The following is a 20,054-nucleotide window of genomic DNA, read 5'->3' as shown; positions in this document are numbered from 1 at the left end:
CAGGGGCCTGCTGCCAGCTCCATACCATGCCTTTCCATCAGGCGCTGGTGATGTAATCGCTAACGGTGTATAGTCAACAAAGCCACCTTGATGACTCTGACATCACCTGTGATCTCTTTGGGCTCATCTTGCCTTCTGGCTACCTTCTTGTGATCTTGGCCTGCCAAGGCCTGTGGCCCTGATTCTCTGGCCTCCTCCAACTCTTCCCATTCGATAGGGTGTGACAATGGTATGTTGGCAACAGGAAGTGAGGAAAATGCTGGGGTAATGCTGGTATTCCGCAAGCCACTGTGATTCAAAAATGGATGCTTCTAGCCTGCACTCTCTAGGTAAGCATCTGCGTAATGGGCATCATCAGGCCTCTGGCTAGTTCCATGTTAATCTTGGAACCCCTAAAACCTGGACATCGCAGATACTGGACCTATTCACGATAGCTGCAAGACTTGATCAGAGCAGACCCTCTACCCTACACCACCACGGTTTCCCAATTTCATCATGACACTATAACCACTTAGGTCCCTGCCTTGTCCTTTACCTCTATCACCTTTCATGTTGCTGTCTTGCCTTATACAGAACTCGTTCTATTTGCAATTTAATCAAGATGCATCACTTTATCTTATTCAGCATAAGTGTCATGTGCATGTCTGTCTGTTATATATGTCTTATGCTGAATGTTTCTATCTGCTATGCTATTTATTTGAAGCAGTATATATATTTCATTGTATTCTACGGCCCTGATAGCCACCTAACGTTTGATGCCATCTTTGCGCTTTGGCTTTGTAATTACGATAGGTTAGGTGTTGTGTACATTACTTATGCCCGGTCACCGTTATGTTTTTAAAGATACCCTTTGTACAGCGCTGAGGAAACTTTGTAGCTCCTTATAAATAAATGCGAATAACATATTGAACTCCTGTGTTAGCAGGAGCTGGACAGGATACTGTTTATTTGTTGTTTAAATTAGATACAGTAGCTTTCTTGTCTAGAAATGCTAGCTACAGATAATGGCACAAATATTACTGGCCTTTTGTGTCATTTATTGGCCGCTACATGTTCCCCCATGTTGGGGTAGAATGAAAGCAGGGCATAAGAAATTTTGCAAACATAAACATTGTGAAAAGCTTAAAGGGCCAGGCACCTATTTGGGGAAATCTATTGCGGTGCCCAAAGATGTTGGATGACATTAACGCCTCGCTAAACGCTACATTGGCTCAGCAGGAGTCCACCAGGGCTGAACAAGAACAGCAATTGCCCATCAAGCAGAACTGGAGGAAAACACCATGGCTGCAAAATAAGAGCATCTAACAGCGACGACTGGAAATACACAGTAGTTATGGCTAACAAACACTATACTGGTTAGAGCTTCCCCTGAGTAATTGTATTGAAGCTTATGTAACAACAGCAGAGAGAAAGGGTTGGCCTCAAGAACAATAAGCGGGCTTTTTCCCAAAATGACTCAAAAGGACGCTTGGGACTATAATAAAGTAAAAACAAAAATGACTCATTTGTGAGTAACCCTTTCCATCTAGAGCCAATGTGTGCAACACAATAATCCGACAGAGCAGCCGATTTGGTAAGGTATACACACTTGCCAATCGGCCACTTGAAATGTCTAGCATGACATCACAACTAGGTAGGCATTTAAATTTGCCTGCACAGTTGTGAAGACTGTCAGCCGTCCATGCAGTCAGTGTAGAGGTGGTCGGCGGGTTCACAGACTGTACACAACCGCTGATCTGCAGCATATTTGAGAGCTCCAGCTCCCTGTACCCCCGGCGCTGAGAGGGGACAATAAGGAGCGCCCGCAGCCAAACAGAGTTCTGTAGCGTTCAGGCGGACCAGTAGGTGGTCGCACCGGGCGGGAAGTGTGCATGGAGCTGTCCGCGGGGAGGGGATGGGAAAGCTGTCTTACAGTGAGCACTCCAATGCTGCACCGGGGAAGTATGAAAGGTAAAGCTGCTGCAGCCAGGGGTTGGCCCCAGGCTGCAGAGCTGAGCACCCTATGCTAGGGACTGGGAGCTTAGCTCCCGGTGCTCCAACACTGCAGGGCTGTTTTAGCAAAGCATACAAACACATAAAATACAGTGTTAAATAAAATATATAAATGGATTATAGAAAGGTGTGTGCAGTACTGAGCCAGGAGAGCAGTCTTGAGCAGCACTGCTGCCTTCTGTGAAAGCCTGTTGCAGGGCACAGGCTCAGTGTATATATTTTAACATATAATGTATTTAGGATGTGCCTGAATGTAATTTAAATATATAAAGTTAAATTGCACTTAATTTTTTTTCCTGGAAGTTCAGGGGATCCAGGAAGTCCAGGGGATCCCGCAGCACCCTCCCAGGAAAAACAGACTGTCCTCCCATGCAGCCTCATGTCTGAAAGTGTTATGATTAGGTGCATTGGGAGCTGGCCAATGCAGCCAGCTAATTAGTTTCAGGGAGCTCAAAAAAGCTTCCCTTCTATGGTCAGGAAACCTTCCCTTCTATGGTCAGGCTAGAGGTGGCAGGAATGGTCCCTTTGCAGACTCCTGGAAGTACATTTTGGAGGGAACTTTTTTCCATTCCCAAACATGCTGGCACCTGGGCGATGACAATCACTGCGGGTGGACTCAGACACTGAGGAGTGACCACTTCCCACTGTCAATTAGGGAGAATGTTACAGATAAGCATGCCTTGTGCATGCCAGGCACATGCACTTAAATTGATTGGGTGAAAACCACAGGGCGGACTTAACGTCTGTGGTATTGTGTACCAAGAAGAACTTTACTGCTACTGTACATCTGTATGCTGCGATATTCAAGGGGAAGAGTCTTTATGAAAACTTTTTGAGCAATAAACATCTTGCTTTTAAGACAACTGTATCTGTATCCTGTGACAACAGAATTGCGCCAAACGCTATTCCGCACTCTGGTTGTTCTAGAATTGAGCCCAATCTCTAAGCTCAAGTCTTCTGCCAGCTACTGTGCAGGGCCTGGGCTGTGTTGAGGGACCAGGCCAACATCAATCAGGAGGTATGGCCACATCTTGTCTATACATACGCAGCAGTAGGCAGTACCAGGTGCCTATGTAGGAGCCTGGGAGAAGTGAATCCTGGTGCCAGTGCAGGAGCCTTGATTGAAGTAAGTGGTTCCAAGTGCTGGTGAAGGAGCTTGGTGGTGGTAAAGAAGTTACACACACACGGAGCAGTGGGCGTAATCAGTAACAAGAGGTTACTCATGGTAAGAGGGAGTTTACAATGTCAACAAATATTGTAGAATCCGAAATGTCGACATTGAACATGTCGGCATCTGCAGAATGTCGACATGTGAAATGAAACACTGTTCATGGACAGGAGCGTTAGGCTGTGGTAAAGAAGAGTCAGGGTTAGGCTGTGGGAGAGGAGGTTTGGATTATGCACTAGGGAGAGTGCTAGGGACATACTCGCCACCGTAAACACCACAGGATCAGCTGGAAGTCATCAGGATGTCACCACCGAATGTGGAAAACACAGCTGGAGCTGCCGCACAAGCAAGTCACCACTAGAACACCAGTAAAGTTTTGTTGACAGTCTAATCATGTCGACTTTTCGTTAGTATCGACTTTAAGAATGTCAACAAAATATATTACACCCTGTGTGGTTGGTGTTGCCTTATTCCTCATTATCCGCTTACTGTGAACCAGTGATATGCTTGGTAGCGGCCAAAAGGCAGAGCTTGGAAACACTATGCTCAGTCTCAGGACAGGTAGAGAACAGATAAGTATTTTGTGATTATTTGCTAGTCATAGTGTACAACATACTGTACATTATTTAAATATACTTGCTTCACACACCAAGGCACTGAAGCCATAGATATACTTTTCTGGATACTGTGCCATACAATATATTTCATTTTAAATACCAGTCCATTTTATGGGGGTAATTGGATTCAGCATGAAGGATGCAATGTGCCATTCCGGGATCTCAAAACTCACTTCATCAAAGTCACCCAGCTCTCATCCTAACCCACTGCTCATTAACTCCTTACTCACTGTATACCCTATCTGTCCCTCCCCTTTAGATTGTAAGCTCTCACAAACAGGGCTCTCTTCCCTCGTGTGCTTCTCCTTTCCCTTACTTACACTATTATATATTTCCAACAGACACCTAATCTTTGTGCTGCTTATTTGAGTGTTACGATCACAGATACAGCAATGTTTATAAACCATGTCCTTGTCCTGCATTGTTTTGTACTGTTAATGACTGCTTTCTTGTTTTGCTTATTTGTGGTGCCATAAAAATAAAGGATGATAATAATAATTCTCTCAGGTCGCAAGGTGGTGGCTGCAGATACCAGACACATTATCAGGCCGTACAAAGACAGCTCCACATCAGGCAGCACAAGAAACAGTAGGAAGATGCGGCAGCATGAGGTGAAGAAGGAAAAGGCAGAGTTACAGGGCAGGGGAGGAAGAGGCGGCAGCACCAGTGGCGGAATTAGAGTGTGGTGGGTCCAGGTGCATGAATATGCTTTGGGCCCCCCTATTCAGTGCCCCCAGTAGTAGTCCCCCCTATGCATTGCCCACAGTAGTAGCCCCCCTATGCAGTGCACCAGTAGTAGTCCTCCCTATACAGTGCCCCCAGTAGTCGTAGTACTCCCTACACAGTGCCCCCAGTAGTAGTAGTACTCCCTATGCAGTGCCCCCAGTAGTAGTAGTCCCCCTATGCAGTGCCCCCAGTAGTAGTAGTCCCCTCTATGCAGTGCCCCTCAGTAGTAGTAGTCCCCCCTATGCAGTGCCCCTCAGTAGTAGTAGTCCCCCCTATGCAGTGCCCCTCAGTAGTAGTAGTCCCCCCTATGCAGTGCCCCTCAGTAGTAGTAGTCCCCCCTATGCAGTGCCCCCAGTAGTAGTCCTCCATATACAGTGCCCCCAGTAGTATTAGTCCCTATACAGCGCCTCCAGTAGTGGCCACCCCTTCTATACACTGCCCCCAGTAGGCTGGCGACGGTGTGTTTGTTACGGTGTAGTGCAGACCGCTCCCACTGCGGTCTGCACTGCACTAAACTTAAATACTGTGGGGCCCGGGGGACACTGGCGGCGGTGCAGTGGCGCTGTTGAATGCAGGCGGCTATGGGCCCCTGCACCACAGCGGGCCCTGGTGCAAGCCACCGGCTGCACCGCCGCTAGTTCAGTCACTGTGCAGCACGGGACAGAGGAAGAAGAGGTGGCAGAATGGGGTAGAGGAGTAGGAAGCCGGGCGGCGTATGGGAGGCCAAATAGGGCTGTGAGTGGTTACGCTGGTAGACATGAATTCCGGACACTTCCTGTCCAGGATTGTTAACCCTCTAGACAGATGTCCCGGTTTCTAGATTGTCCAGAGAAATTCTAGACGGTTGTAACCCTACTCCTCACACAGCCCTGGCCAGCAAGGCCCATAATGGCCTCAAACTTGGTCCTCAGAAGCCCACATAGTTCACGTTTTGCAGGTCATCCAGCAGGTGCACAGGTGTATTCATTACTTACTGAAATTTTAAAAGAATCCACAGGTAGAGCTAATATTCCACTTGTAATTCTGTGAGGAGACCTGGAAAACATGCACTGTGTGGGGTCATGAGGACCAATTTTGAGAACCTGTGCTCTAACACCATCCTGGTCTACACACGTTCTTGGCAAACTATATGATTTGTTTTTCTGTTAAGTTAAATTCTGTTACTCACCAATGTAATTGCTCATACATGTACTGTACATCTCCTCTTTATTGTAGGCAAAATGGCCATCCCACGTCCCCTGGCCTACTCTCCCACTGGGTCATTTAGGGGGAGATTTATCAAATCATCAAAGAGAACAAGTGGAAGTGTTGCTAAATATTATAGTAACCAGGCAAATTGTAGCTATGGGCAACTTCTCCATTTGTCCTCTTTATAAAAGGTCTAATAAATCTACCCCACAGTCTATGTTACTGCCCTCTCTCACAAACAGGGACCAATAGCTTGTGTGTCCCAGCAGTCCACTCTCTGTCTTCCTCACGTGTCTTGTCTTAGGGCCTGATTCAGACCCGCTTGCGATAGCTATGATCAACCAGTGGACACGCGCGGCGTGCACGATGCACGTGCGCGAGCCCCGGAGCGAGTGAGAACTTCACTCGCTCCGGGCTCGCTACAAAACGGGGCGGTTGTCAATGTTTTGTAGGCGGGGAGGGGGGGGTGGGTGGCTGGACAAACGGAGGCGTTCCCTAAGGAACGCCTGCCGTTTGTGAGCGGCCCTACTGACATCATTCGTGATGTCAGTAGTGAACTTCATGCTCTATTAGAGCAGTAAGTTCACTCAGGCTTGCGGGAACCGAGACCCTACCACAAGGGTCTCGTTGCAAGCCTGATGGTCGCGATAATCAAGACCATCACCCACAGCTATGCAAACGACCTGGAGGCGGAATTTTTTTTTTACAAATCGGCCCTGATTCAGAGCGAGCGCTCGCAAATAGTGAGCGCCTCTGAATCAGGGCCTTACACTGAATTGGCTTTGTAAGTGTTTCACTCAAGTTGCATTATTTCACCTTATTCTGCATAATGTGTCCAAGTTTACTGAATATGGAAACAACTTTAGTTATTTATCTTTAAATAAATATAAGTATCTAAAATACATTTTTATTCATTTGAATGGGTGTAGTGGTGACCAAAAGTTCAATTAGCTAGTACACATGGAATAATCTAGCAGCAAAAATGTTCAGAGATGAGTGGGCAAACTAACATACACATCAAAAGCAACCATATTGCGTGTGTATGTATGGTATGAAATATAGGTTTGTAAGCTCCACTGGGCCAGAGACTGATATGAGCAACTAAATACAGATGTGTGTTTCTTTAAATTATGTTTTAACGCCATATGGCTTGAGAACATTGGTACAACTTAGATGCTTCACCATGGATAGCGATTCCTACTTTTTCCCAAATTGTGTGCCTTGTTCACATCGTAGCCACATACAGTCACTCACAGTGCACCTGGCACACTAGATTATACCAATTCCTTTGCAACAAAAGTATTAAAGTTGCAGATTAAGCATAACAATACGTGGCGTAGTCTTCAATCTAGCACCCTGCAGTGCTCTATCCTGCTTGGGGTGTCACTCTCTGTTCTGGTGCTTCTAGCACACTCAACTGATGTATCAAACTAGAAGCACCAACACAGATAGCGACACCCCAGACAGGAAAGAGGAACTGCACAAGTTTTAACAGGTGCAGTGTGCTAGAATGAACACTACTTAGCACGAGGCATGGTGCAGGCGCATGGCGGAAATACCTCGCCTCATCCCATTGGTAACTAATTATGATTATTATTTGTTTCATTTGTTAAGCACCACAAGGTGTATTTAGCACCGTATAAGAGGTAGACACAAAAACAAATACAGCAAACAGCAAAAGTACAAACATTGCCGTAAAACCATTGACAAGGAGGTACAGTGCACATTCTACATCCTAATTCTTGCTGCTGCCAACACCAACTCCAACAACTCAAACGCTTTACTATGGATTTTCCTTTCTAGTCTAATTAATAGCTCAATATCTTGCCTTTAGAAAAGGTCATAGACAGGTGATGGTAAATGTGAACACTTGTCTTGGACACATTGCGGGCGATTCAATTGTTTTTACCCGTGGATGGACACATTTCTGCTCACACCCTTGAAATGTGAAAAAAGTCCTAGCATTGGGCGCCCAAACTGCTGTTCGTGTGCACTAACCAGGACTTTAGATCGGTTTAGCCATTTTACACAGCTAAACCCAGTCTATATGAGCGCGACATGCGCAAAAAGGCATGGGCGCCCTAAAACAATTGAATATTGCCCACCGATCTCCCGTCACTTTATACGGGAGATCGGGCATGATCAAACAATTGAATCGCCCACATTGGTTCTCGAGTTCACCCAGCACAGAGGAATACTTTCAGGCACCCTCTGTTTTCACAGTTTTAATACTGAAGTACTAAAAGTAGGCCTGCTGTTATGTATCAGAAATCAGCACTCCCCACACAAAGAATTTGGGCCTATTCACTGGAGAAGATTCAATTCAAAACACTGTTAATAGCCCCGAGGGTGCGAGCTTAATTGCTACTAAAGTGTCGGCCACAAGGCTCTTTTCCGGCTCAGCATGCCGCTGACAGCCTCGCGGTCAGCACTTTAGTCAGAGAATGCCGGTTAGCGCGACTAAATACTTAAGCTGGCCACACACTAGACCAACTTACATCCAACCAGCCAACTTGTTGATTGGTTGGAATGAAAATCTGGTAACATATGGGAGTAAATGATGATCAGCAATTTGCTCCTAAATGCCAGAAAACAGATGAAAATGGTCATTCAGACAAGTTTGTTAAATGTTTGATCTAAACTAATTTGTTCAAACAACAGTTTTGGTCCATTTTCCAGCGTTTGGGAGCAAATTGCTGATTGGTTGGAATGAAAATCTGGTAAGGAATGCAATCAACTAGTTGGCTGGTTGGATGTAAGTTGGTCTAGTGTGTGGCCAGCTTTAGCTTTAATTGCGTTAACCGGCATTCTCCGACTTAAGTGGCTTTGTCTGGTCTGACTTAACAGCGCGCTGACTTGAATAGCTTTGGGAACTCCTTCCGGAATCTGTGTGATTCACCGCCGGCCGCATGGCGGTTCACATCCCGGCAGAGGATGAAATCCCGATCGTCCCCAGGTTAGTATAAACGAACCTAATTTTACCCCCTAATACTCCCTTAGGTGCCTAACCCTAACCTCCCCCTGTGCCTAAACCTAACCCTCCCTACCCCTAGCCTAACCCTAACCTCCCGAGGGGGTGCCTAACCCTAAGTCCCCCCCGGGAGCCCTAAACCTAACCCTCCCCCCCGCGGCTGTCTACGCCGCCCGGCATCCCTTCAATCGGGATGCCGGGCGCCGGTCTCCCGGCGTCGGTAAAATGACAGCCGTCTAGATTTAGACGCCTGTCATTTAACCCTCCCCGGGATTTAATAGTCTAGAGGCCGGCGGTAGGGATTCTGTCCGCCGGCTTCATAAACGTATATCCTCCTTCCCAGCGATATTAATGGCATGCTGAATTGAATCGCCCCCATTATCACTAACAGGCCCGTTACACATGCGGAAATGCAAGTATCCACATGTTTTAGTAACAGGCCCATTCATTATTAGAGCCCTAATAGGGCTGTCTAATATTCAGCAAATGCCTAAAAAACTGAAACTGAATGTTTTTCAAGTTTGCTTGCGAGAATCAACACCATCTTCAGATAGGAGTACAGATGTGTCCTCATACATCTAACTTCCTTGCGCGCTAAACAGCCCTTCTAGTCACGCCATGCCGTGGCATGACTCTGGAGCGCCAAGCGCCTTTCCATGCAACTTTTTACCTTCAAATGCATATTATTCGGACAGCGATGCAAATATTTAGCACAAGCAGCTTCTGCTGAATAAAATTCTATGCAGCATGCAACTGCGGGTGAATCTGCATGCGAAATGCTACATTACTGAACGAGCGGGAGTAAAACTAACGTATTGTTTCGTAGGCAAATACACCAGCAGTCGCTCACAGAATATAGGCATGCTGCATATAATTTTATTCAGCAGAAGCTGCTTGTGCTAAATATTCGCAATTTAAGGTAAAACGTTGCAGGAAAAGACGCTGGGCACTACCGAGTCACACGGAGCTCCCATGTTATGTGTAGCGCACGGAGGATAGATGTATGTGGACACATCTGTACATAGCAACAATACAAAATTATGCAGAAACTGCAGTTCCTGTATAATTATATGTAACAATCAGCTTGATACATAGGGCAAAAAAAAAAAAAAAAGGTGTGCTGGTGTCCCACCAATTGTATCATGAATTCAAAACAGCTGCTACCACAGTGGGCTCTGCTCCCCACAATGAACAGTGAATGGAAAGTGGAGCGCCATAAAGAATTCAATACATTATACAATAAAATAATTCTCCATATCAGGAGCGGATTGGGATGGGAAACCAGCCTGGGAAATTTCCATATCAGGAGCGGATTGGGATGGGAAACCAGCCTGGGAAATTTCTGGAAGTAGCCCTAAAGGGGACGGGTGTGTTGATAAGGTAGGTCTGTGGAAGGGGCGGAGTCTGTGGAGGAGGGCAGGATACTCCCCCGTCTTAGGGCCTGGAGTTGCTGTTGCAAGCCACTGAGGGGAGCAGGGCCGGCAACAGAAATCTGGGTGAATGATACCCTTTTATTTGCAGCTCACCGTCCCTCTTCACTAGGTACAGGCCAGTCAGTTTGAAAGTCTTTTCTTACCTATATGGTGGTTTCTCTGCAACAGGGAACCTCTGAGGAATTTGAGCCTCACTGGGCAGAGTCTTCAGCTGGTATTCAATATTCATGTAGAAGATCACATTGTCTGGAAGATGCCTGTTTATGTAGAAATATAACTAAATGTCATCATCATAACCTACAGTAGCAGAAGTTTTTGTGCAGGGCAAAATTAATTTCCCTGACCAAACAATTTCTGTGTCTCCAGGTGCCCCTACATCTCTCCATCCCCAGACTCCCCTGTGGTTCTCCAGGCTCCCTCTGTCTCCCCATCTCCAGGACCCATTGTCTCTCTACAGAACCCCCTGTGTCTCTCCAGGACCCCATGTGTTTCTCCATCCCCAGGACCCCCCGTGTCTCTCCATCCACAGGCCCACCTTTGACTCTCAGCCTCATTCCCCCAGCCCCAGTGTGCCTCAGCCTTATTCCCCCAGCCCCAGTGTGCCTCAGCCTCATTCCCCAGCCCAAAGTTTGCCTCAGCCTCATTCCCAAAGCCCTAAGTTTGTCTCAGCCTCATTCCCCCAGCCCCAGAGTGTCTCAGCTTCATTCCCCCAGTCCCAGTGTATCTCAGCTTCATTCCCCCAGTCCCAGAGTGTCTCAGCTTCATTCCCCCAGTTCCAGTGTGTATCTCTCAGCCCCATTTCCCAGTGTATCTCTTCGCCCTATTCCCCCAGTCCCAGTGTGTCTCAGCCTCATTCCCCAAACCTCATTCTCCAGCCCCAGTGTACCTCTCAGTCTTATTCTCCAGCCCCAGTTTGTCTCTCATTCCCTCCCAGCCATTGTGTAGCTCAGTCTCATTCCCAGAGCCCGTGTGCCTCAGCAATATTCCCCAGTCCTGTGTCAGCTCCCACCCCCTCCCCACCCTGCATCATTAGCTCCCCCCTGCGCGTTGTCAGCACCCCTCCCATCTCCCCCAGCAGCCAACACTTACCTCATGATACTCTGGCTGTCCGCTGCTTGTCCCTGTGGCCAGCCTCCGGCATCATCTGCTGCTCCTCTGGCTTCCCGCTGCTTGCGTCTGTGGCCAGCCAACGGCGTCATCATGCAGGCTGCCTGTGCTTGTTGCAGCATGCACGGAGTGGGGCCAGGCTGCACAGAGTGGCTGGAGGCGGAGCTGTCAGCAGCGACTGACAGGCTCCGCAAAGGCTTATGGGAGGAGCTGCTGCCAGGCATGCGCAGCAGCTCCCCTGGTGGCCTTTTTTTTTTTCATTAGTAAGTTTCTGCACATGCGCAGAAGCTGCACAATCGGAGCTGAGCTCCGATCGTGGCAGCAGGTGGGTAAGTGGAGGGTGGCCGGCCATAGTAGGGACCGGCCCAGCGGGAAACAGCCCGGCATCCCAGCGGCCCAATCCACCCCTGCACCATATTATTCCCAGGTGATGATAAAACATTAAGGGGTCTATTAACTAAGCTGTGTTAGGAGATAAAGTGAACGGTGATAAAGTACCAGCCAATCAGCTCCTAACTGCCATTTTTCAAACACAGGTCGGTATTTAGCTTCGCATCCGCGATAAAGTTTTGCATTCTGCACTTTTCGTCTACATCGCATATTTTAGCAGCGGAAATTTATCGTGTGCGCCCCCGCTATTCGCCCTATTAAATTCCAAAAGATGCGAAAACGGCGACACACGCGAAGTCACAACAGGCGGAAAGTGGTGTCAGAATCGGGGAAATCAGCCTGAACCCCCCAAAGAGATGCAGAAACACTGGGGATCAATGTAGTAGTGCCCAATTAGCCCTAATAAAACTGTTTGGGGTACTTAAGTTGGTACAATTGCTTCTAATTAGCGTCTTTGCACAAGTGGTGAAGAATGGCATAAAGCAGTTGGGTTTTTTTTGTTTGTTTTTTGTGAAAATAAGTAGTCCTGTGAAATTTGGGGTACCTGAAAATGGGTGCAAGCATCTTTTAATGTCTCTAAAGTGATTTTTTTTTTTTTTTTTTAAAGTGAAATTCCTCCCCCAAGAAAGTACCTGCAATCCCCAAAAACACTTGACCCTTCTTAGAGCACCCCCAGAACCTAATTTTGCTAGTTTGTGAACTTATCCCCCCACTTTGCACTTTCACCCCCAAATTCAAAGTACTTCTATGGGGTGTAAAGTATTTTTCTGGAATTTTTAGACGCAGTTGTCCTTTGGGGGGAACCAAAGGGTTCTTAGTGGTTTCCCCACCTTTGCACCCCAAAATAAAAATGTTGCACTTCTTTTCTCCACGTATTCAGAGGTGAATCTTTTTGGGGTATTACATTGCATTGACTCTCCACATACACGAAAAGCAGATGGAATTGAATACGGGTATAATATTCCAACAGGCGAAGAGTCGCAATCAGCAATACATTTTTGTGTATCTCGGCTTTTCGCGGCTAATTGAATACGGGCCACAGCCTGTGACATGGCAGTTAGGAGCCGATTGGCCAGTACCTTATCACATTCACTTTATCCCCTAACACAGCTTAGTAAATAGACCCCTAAATCCTTAGTCCTAGGTGCCAGAGACCAACAAGGAGGACTGAATGTCATAGGCCAGAGGTTCCCAAACGCGGTCCTCAAGACACATCAACAGATCAGGTTTTGGGAGATAGCCATGGTTGAGCACAGGTGGTTAAATCAAATTGAGGTACTAATTAAGGGCCTGATTCAGACCCACTCGCGAGCGGCTGTCCGCTCGCAAGTGGGTCGATGTTCTTCACTGAGCATGCGCACGACGGAGGGAGCTCCGTCGTGCGCATGCGCCAGACGCGATGAGCGAAGGACTTTCCTTCGCTCGTTGTGTCTGATCAAAGGGGGCGTGCTGTCGATGTTGATTGACAGCACGCCCCCTTTGGTGGGCGTGCCGGGGGCGTGCCTCCCTGACGGGGGCGTTCCTAAGGGAACGCCTCCCGTCAGAAGCCGGCCCACTGACATCACTAGTGATGTCAGTGGGAGTGATTTTGGCTCTGATAGAGCCAAAATCACTCCGGGCCTTGCGCTTGAAAACCTCAACCGCAGGCTCCGGCTCGCAGTTTCGATGGTCGCGATGGTCAAGACCATCGCGGCCATCAAACTGCACGCTCGTATAGGCTGTGGGTGGTGACCCACAGCTATACGAGCGTCCAGGAGGACGCTCCATAGTTATGGAGGCCGGCCCTCATTCAGAGCGTGCGCTCTGCTCAGAGCGTACGGCTCTGAATGAGGGCCTAAGTCACCTATTGTAAACCATGACTCTCTCTAAAGGCCCCCATACATCAGCAATCTGAAAACCACAATTGAACAATTGGAAGATTTATTGCCCGATTTTAAGATTTACCAATCCAGCAATCTGCGCCCATACATTACTGGTCTGTTTCTGTGATTTGCAGATCGATTGCAGCAAACACAGATCTGCCAATCTTGAAAGGCCCATCATTTTACTGGTAACAGTCTGCAAATCTGCTGATCATGTCCATACACTAGCAATCTACAGCCCCAATCCATCTGTGATATCCAACATGTTGGACAATCTGATTTAACAATTCCAATCACTTTTTGGTTGCAATCTGCGATCTGTGAAAAATTGCAGATTTTTATACACAATCGATTGCAAATTACCACAATCGATTGCTGATGTATGGGGGCCTTAAAGCTGGCTACACATCCAAAGATTATCTGTCCAACCAGCCAACTAGTTGATTGGCTGAAATGAAAATCTGGGAAGGTATGAAAGCAAATGACAATCAGCAATTTGCTTCCAAATGCCAGAAAATGGACAAAAACTGTTGTTTGAACAAATTGTTTAGATCAAACATTTTCATACCTCACCAGATTTTCATTCCAACCAATCAACTAGTTGGATGGTTGGACAGAAAATCTTTACGTGTGTATGCAGCTTTAAACCTGAACTGTAAGGGAGTCTTGAGGACTGTGTTTGGGAACCTCTGTCATAGGCCACTAGTGTGTTAGGGCACAACCATAATTACCCCAAGCATCACTCTTCATCTGCTACATGCATGCAGCAGTCTTTATAACACTTTGCCACCATGTTTAAAGTTATAATTCCGATACAGTTAGAAGGCTTTCAAAATAACATTACTACCATGGCCCATATTCAATTAGACGCGAAAAGCTGAGATCCGCGAAAAAGTATCGCCGATTGAGACTTTTCGCCTGTCGGAAACATCTCCGTATTCAACTCCATTTGCTATTCGTGTATGCGGAAAGTCAATGCAATGTAATAGGCTAAAAAGATTCGCCTCTGACTAGCAGGAGAAAAGAAGTGCAAACATTTTTTTTTGAGGTGCCAAGGTAGGGAAACCCCTCAGAACCCATGGGACAGTCCCCCAATGGACAACTGTGTCAAAAAATTCCAGAAAAAGATTTAAGTACACCCTAAAAAAGTACTATGAATTTGGGGGGCGAAAAAGCACAAAGTGGGGGGGACAACTTCGTAAACTAGCGAAATAAGGTTCTGGGGGTGCTCTAAGAAGGGGTCAAGAGTTTTTGGGATTGCAGGTGCTTTTATGAGGGAGGAATTTCACTTTTTTATTTTTAAACTTCACTTTAGAGACATTAAAAGATGTTTGCACCCATTTTCATGTACCACAAATTTGCCAGGACTACTTATTTTCACAAAAAAAAAAAAAAACAACTGCTTTATGCCATTCTTCACCACTTGTGCAAAGATGCTAATTAGAGGCAATTGCACCAACTTGAGTACCCCAAACAGTTTTATTAGGGCTAATTGGGCACTACTACACAGGGTTGCATGATTTAAATCAAATTATTAAATCATGATTTAAATCTTCAGGGTTGCACGATTTAAATCAAATGATGTAGCTGTAGCTCTGGATCGTGCACAAAGAGGCAACTGCACAATCAGTGATGTCGTACAAGTGTGGAAGAAACTGTTAGATGATCTTGAAGAGATTGGACACCACAGCAATGTAGTAAAAATGCTAAAATTGCTCTCACAGATGCCCACTTGCTGGCTAATCTACTTGATCCTAGGTACAGGGGAAAAAAATCTTAGTCCTGCTGAAATTGAGACTGCTGTAGAGTTTGCACATGCCAATAATCGTCAAATTATGCCGGTCATCATCAACTTTCGTGCATCCATGAAACCATTTGCACTATACATGTTTGAAGTGGATGCCAAGTATCTCCTCTAGCCTGGTGGATGTACTACGCAGCTTAACTTCAGGTAGACACTTCTGTAGTAAATCTTCTGAAGCAGATGCTCACCGCAGTTTCATCAAGTGCAGGAATTCAAAGGATTTTATTCAACGTACTGTTTTGTACAATCCAAAACACGCAACAGATTGGGAAATGAAAAAGCAGCTAAGCTGGTTGCATTCTACAGAGCCTTTTCTGTTGAGGACAAACGTGAGGACATGGACAAAGACATGTACATGTTTGACTCTGACTCAAACAACTGATTAAGTGAAATTCAGAGCCTAATTGTACTTTTTGAGGCAACTGTTCAGTGTGTATATATTCTATTACTGTGTTCATTTTGTTACTGTTCTCACTTCAAAAATTGCACATTTATTACTAAAACAAGGTTTACACATCTAGAATTAAACAGTTTACTTAAAAAAAATTTATAAAATTTTTTTAAATCAAAATAATCTGGATTTAAATCAAATAAATCCGATTTTTTTTTATTTTTATAAAAAAAAAATATCAGATTTTTATGCAACCCCGCTACAGGTTGAGTCTCCCATATCCAAAATGCTTGGGACCTGGGGTATTTTGGATAACGGAATATTCCGTATTTTGGAATAATTGCATATCATAATGAAATATCATGGGAATGGGACCCCAATATACATACAGAATGCATTTATGTATTATATACAATTTATACACACAGCCTGCAAGTCATTTTATACAATATTTCCAATAATTTTGTGGCTCAAGCAAAGATTGTGTACATACATGAAATTCATTTATGTTTCATATACACCTTATACACACAGCCTGAAGGTAATTTTAAACAATATTTTTAATAATTTGTGCCTTAGACAAAGTTTGTGTACATTGAACCATCAAAAATCAAAGGTTTCATTTTCTCAGTCATTCCAAAATTATTCCGTATTTCGGAATATTCCGTATTTCGGAATATTTGGATATGGGAGACTCAACCTGTACTACATCCCCAATGTTTCTGCATTTTTTTTTATTTTTTTTTGGGAGGGGGGGTTTCAGGCTGATTTCCCCGATTCTGACACCACTTTCCACCTGTTCTGACTTAATGCGTCGCCGTTTTCTCTTCTATTGGAATTGAATAGGGCGAATAGCAGGGACGCACTCGATGAGTTTCCGCGGCTAAAGTACGCGATGTAGGCGAAAAGTCCGCCATGCAAAACTTTATCGCTGGTGCAAAATTAATTGAATACCGCCCCATGTCGGTAATCTCTGGTCAACATTACACTGTCAAAATTATAACTGTTGACGAAACATACCAAACCCAGCAAAATGATTCTTAACCTGTTATTTTAGAAACTATCATTTGTTTTTATGCATTTATGGACAGCACGTTCCCAAATCTAAAACATGCAGCAATGGCGTACTTTCTGCACATAATAAAATTGCTAAGGGCCGTATTCAATTAGGTGCGAAAAGCCATTTTCGGCGAAAGAGTTTTGCCAGTGACGTCATTTCGCCAGGCGAAAACTTATCCCCGTATTCAATTACAAGACTTTTTGCTGGTGCAGTTTTGGGGTGCAAACTTGCGGGAACCAACCTGCACCCTTGGGACAGCCCCCCAAAAGGTAAACTGTCAAAAAAAAAAAAAAAAAGTTTAAAAAATAAATACATTTTGGAAGCCAAAAAAAAAGTTGGGGGACTAACTTAAAAACTATCAAAATAGACTCCAGGGGGGTATCCAAGTTGCCTCAGGTGTTTTTAAGATTGCACGTGTTTGCGGCAGATGGATTTTTTACGTTTGTTAATTCACATTAGCAACTTTAAAAAATATGCTAGCACCCGTTATCATGTACCCCAAATTTGCTGGGACTAGTTATTTTGATGAAAATAATGTCAAATGCCATTCTTCACCACTTATGTAAAGATGCTAAAAACAAGCTTTTGGATAAAAAAGAAAAACCCAGATTACCTTTATTAGGGGTACTAGAACACCCCTATCGTGATCCCCTATGAAAGTGCAGCTTTTCAGGGGGTACAGACTGTTTCCCCCATTTTTTTACAGGACTTTCGCTGGTTCCGAATTCGCCAGGTGCCATTTTTGCCACTTTCTAATTGAATACGGGATAAGCAGTGACACGCTATACTTTTTCGCATTGAAAACCAGCTATGATGGCGAAAAGTCCGGCATGTGAAAAGTACGGGACCTAATTGAATATGCCCCTAAATCTGGAACACAATGCAGAAGTTTGTAGATTATTATTAAGTCATTGCATAATTTCCTGCTTCACATAAAAAAAAATCACATCATGGGTGACTGTAAAGATACTGTACAGACAGAGAAAACCAATGCCATATGAAGTATACAACCAGCATATAAAAGGGTGTGACAGTAGATTGCAACCACTGTATGAGGAAGGGACATTCCAGTTTAGAGAACAATCATACAAAGCCATACAGAGAAGGGGGGCAAAGTTCACAGAAACATTCAGTCAGTGTAATGTAAACCACTAGTTGGATTGTGCACAACTAGAATAACAACTCCAGGGAAAGTGACTGAGTGCTGATCACTGTACAGGCACAGAACAAAGTGACATCTCTTCCTATTTGCCTTGAAGTTAGTCTATGGAATTATAGTGCAGGTGTAATAAATTCTACAGTCATTTAGGATGTAACATTCCATTATAGACTAAAGTAAGTGAAAGTAAAGTAATATCACAGCGCAACATAATCACAGGACTCAAATCAACACGGATGAGAAACTAACGGTGTATATAACACTAACGGTGTATATAAGACTAACCGTGTATATAAGACTAACCGTGTATATAAGACTAACCGTGTATATATGACTAACGGTGTATATATGACGGCGCTGAACCCCATCCGCCAGGTACACCAGGTACTACACCAGGTACAGCCGTGTGCGGTCGCAGAGTCTCTGGGGAAAACACTTTCACATTACTTCTAGTACTTGCAATGTGTAAAGAGCCGGATGTTAAAAGCGAATGCAGCCACTTATTGTCTGCAGTAACTCACCTTCGGTAGTCTTATACCAACTACGCCAACTTATATTACGGAGCCACTACCCAACTCAAATACCACTTTATCCAGGTCGGGCTGTTGCTGGTAAAGGAAACAGGATGAGACTGGCAGTTCCTGTCTCCGGGCTCCTCCCAGGCTGCAGCTGACTGACACACGGCAGCGCCTGAGAGTTTCTCCTCAGGAATGTTTTATTTCATGTCAGGTGAGTTTATCAGTTTAGCAGAAGCCGTGTTGTGGTGATAGGAAGTGCAGTCACACCTGCTGCAGGTGCTGTGTGTGTGCCAGAGGTCACTACAGCGCCTCCTCCCACTCACTGTGCCTGGGCACATTTGTTTTGTCATACTAGAAGTGGCAGAACTGCCAGACTGGAAGTGACACAACAATAAATGGTTAACAAAAGGATTTAAATGTAAATGAGATTGCATCAAATTATTTAAGAATATACATATAATGAACAGTTTGAGCTTAGCGTGTTGCAGTAGTTTGTAATGCTAGTGTGAGGAAGAAATTAACAATATGTCATCTGTGCCACAACGAATAATCAGGGTGAAGACTACTGATTTATGGAAAAACTTGATTAGGGATGTAGGTTCGTGAAAAGCACTGGGACGGACAATCAGTGCCAGAATAAGGGGGTTACTTGTTATGTGGGTGGGGAGGCATGATCTGTGTTGTGGGGATATGGTCTGCACAGGTGCTGTGGCATTGAAGTTGCCATTAACGGTCGATGGTTTTCAAACATAGATAAGCCAACAATATTTTGCCTTTCACAGATGGCTCCCTCACATGCGCATATAGATGCCAGGGGCGTGGAACCGAGGGGGGGGGGGGGGGGGGAGAGGAGAGAGGGAGGAGGGGGGAGTTGTCCCTCCATCATTTCTGTTGGGTGGGCAAAGATTGTGTTTTGCCCCCCATGAACTTCTACACAAAGCGAATGTGGATGAATGAAATGAAAATGGGGGCAAAGCGATAATAGCTTTATTTGAACTCTTCGTCTGTTGTTTCTGTTTACTAAAAATAAAGTTCTCTTCATGTGTTTGTCCTGCGCACATTTTCTTCTTGCAAACACTTTTTTATTTCTTTCTTAGGAGCCCCACTCATTTTGCTATCATAATTTGCAGTAAGTATAAGAAGATACACGAGAGCTACACTTCCCATTGACTGTTAGGGGTAAATTTACTAAAGTGAGCGTTTTTAGAAATGGAGATGTTGCCCAACGCAACCAATCAGATTCTACTTAACATTTAACTAGCACCTTCTAAAAAATAATAGCTAGAATCTGACTGGTTGCTATAGGCAACATCTCCACTTCTAAAAACGCTAATATTAGTAAATGTACCCCTTATTGTAAGTTGTACAACAATGGAACAGAGAGACCGAATGATTGCGGCCTGCGGACGGCTTAAAACGTTAGCAGCAGTCTCATTGTCGCCAGATCGTAGCACATACCAGATATTATAGATATATAACATAACCAGTGACTAAAGATTTAAAAATACTCCCTATCAAATGAGATTAGGTTGGCAACAAAATCTGTTTAAGAACTAGGCTAATTAATCTAACAACTATTGTACTGATTGGTAGTTAATAATAATATTTAATCAATAATTTCTAAATACATTTTTATAGTAAAATAAACAGTGAAACTGGGGTTGGCCA

At 44.9% G+C, this 20,054-nt stretch overlaps 1 protein-coding gene across 2 annotated transcripts in view; it reads right to left on the bottom strand.

The window, feature by feature from the left end:
* CTNNA1 (catenin alpha 1) overlaps window positions 1-18,540 on the bottom strand; it is a 235,030-nt gene extending 216,490 nt beyond the window's left edge. Inside the window, exons 1-2 of one of the 2 annotated variants that reach the window (XM_088451270.1) lie at window positions 18,390-18,540; window positions 10,239-10,352 (exon numbers count right to left, since the gene is read on the bottom strand). The gene's annotated coding sequence lies outside the window, so the exon portion shown is untranslated. The remainder of the gene's footprint in view (window positions 1-10,238; window positions 10,353-18,389) is intronic. The other variant, XM_088451266.1, reaches the window with a different exon arrangement.
* Window positions 18,541-20,054: the final 1,514 nt, after the last annotated feature.

This window comes from Taudactylus pleione, unplaced genomic scaffold (assembly GCF_031769625.1).
Source record: "Taudactylus pleione unplaced genomic scaffold, aTauple2 ptg000025l, whole genome shotgun sequence".
Lineage (NCBI taxonomy): Eukaryota > Metazoa > Chordata > Amphibia > Anura > Myobatrachidae > Taudactylus > Taudactylus pleione.
The sequence above is the reverse complement of the archived record's forward strand: the minus strand, read 5'-3'. Positions and strand labels throughout refer to the sequence as shown.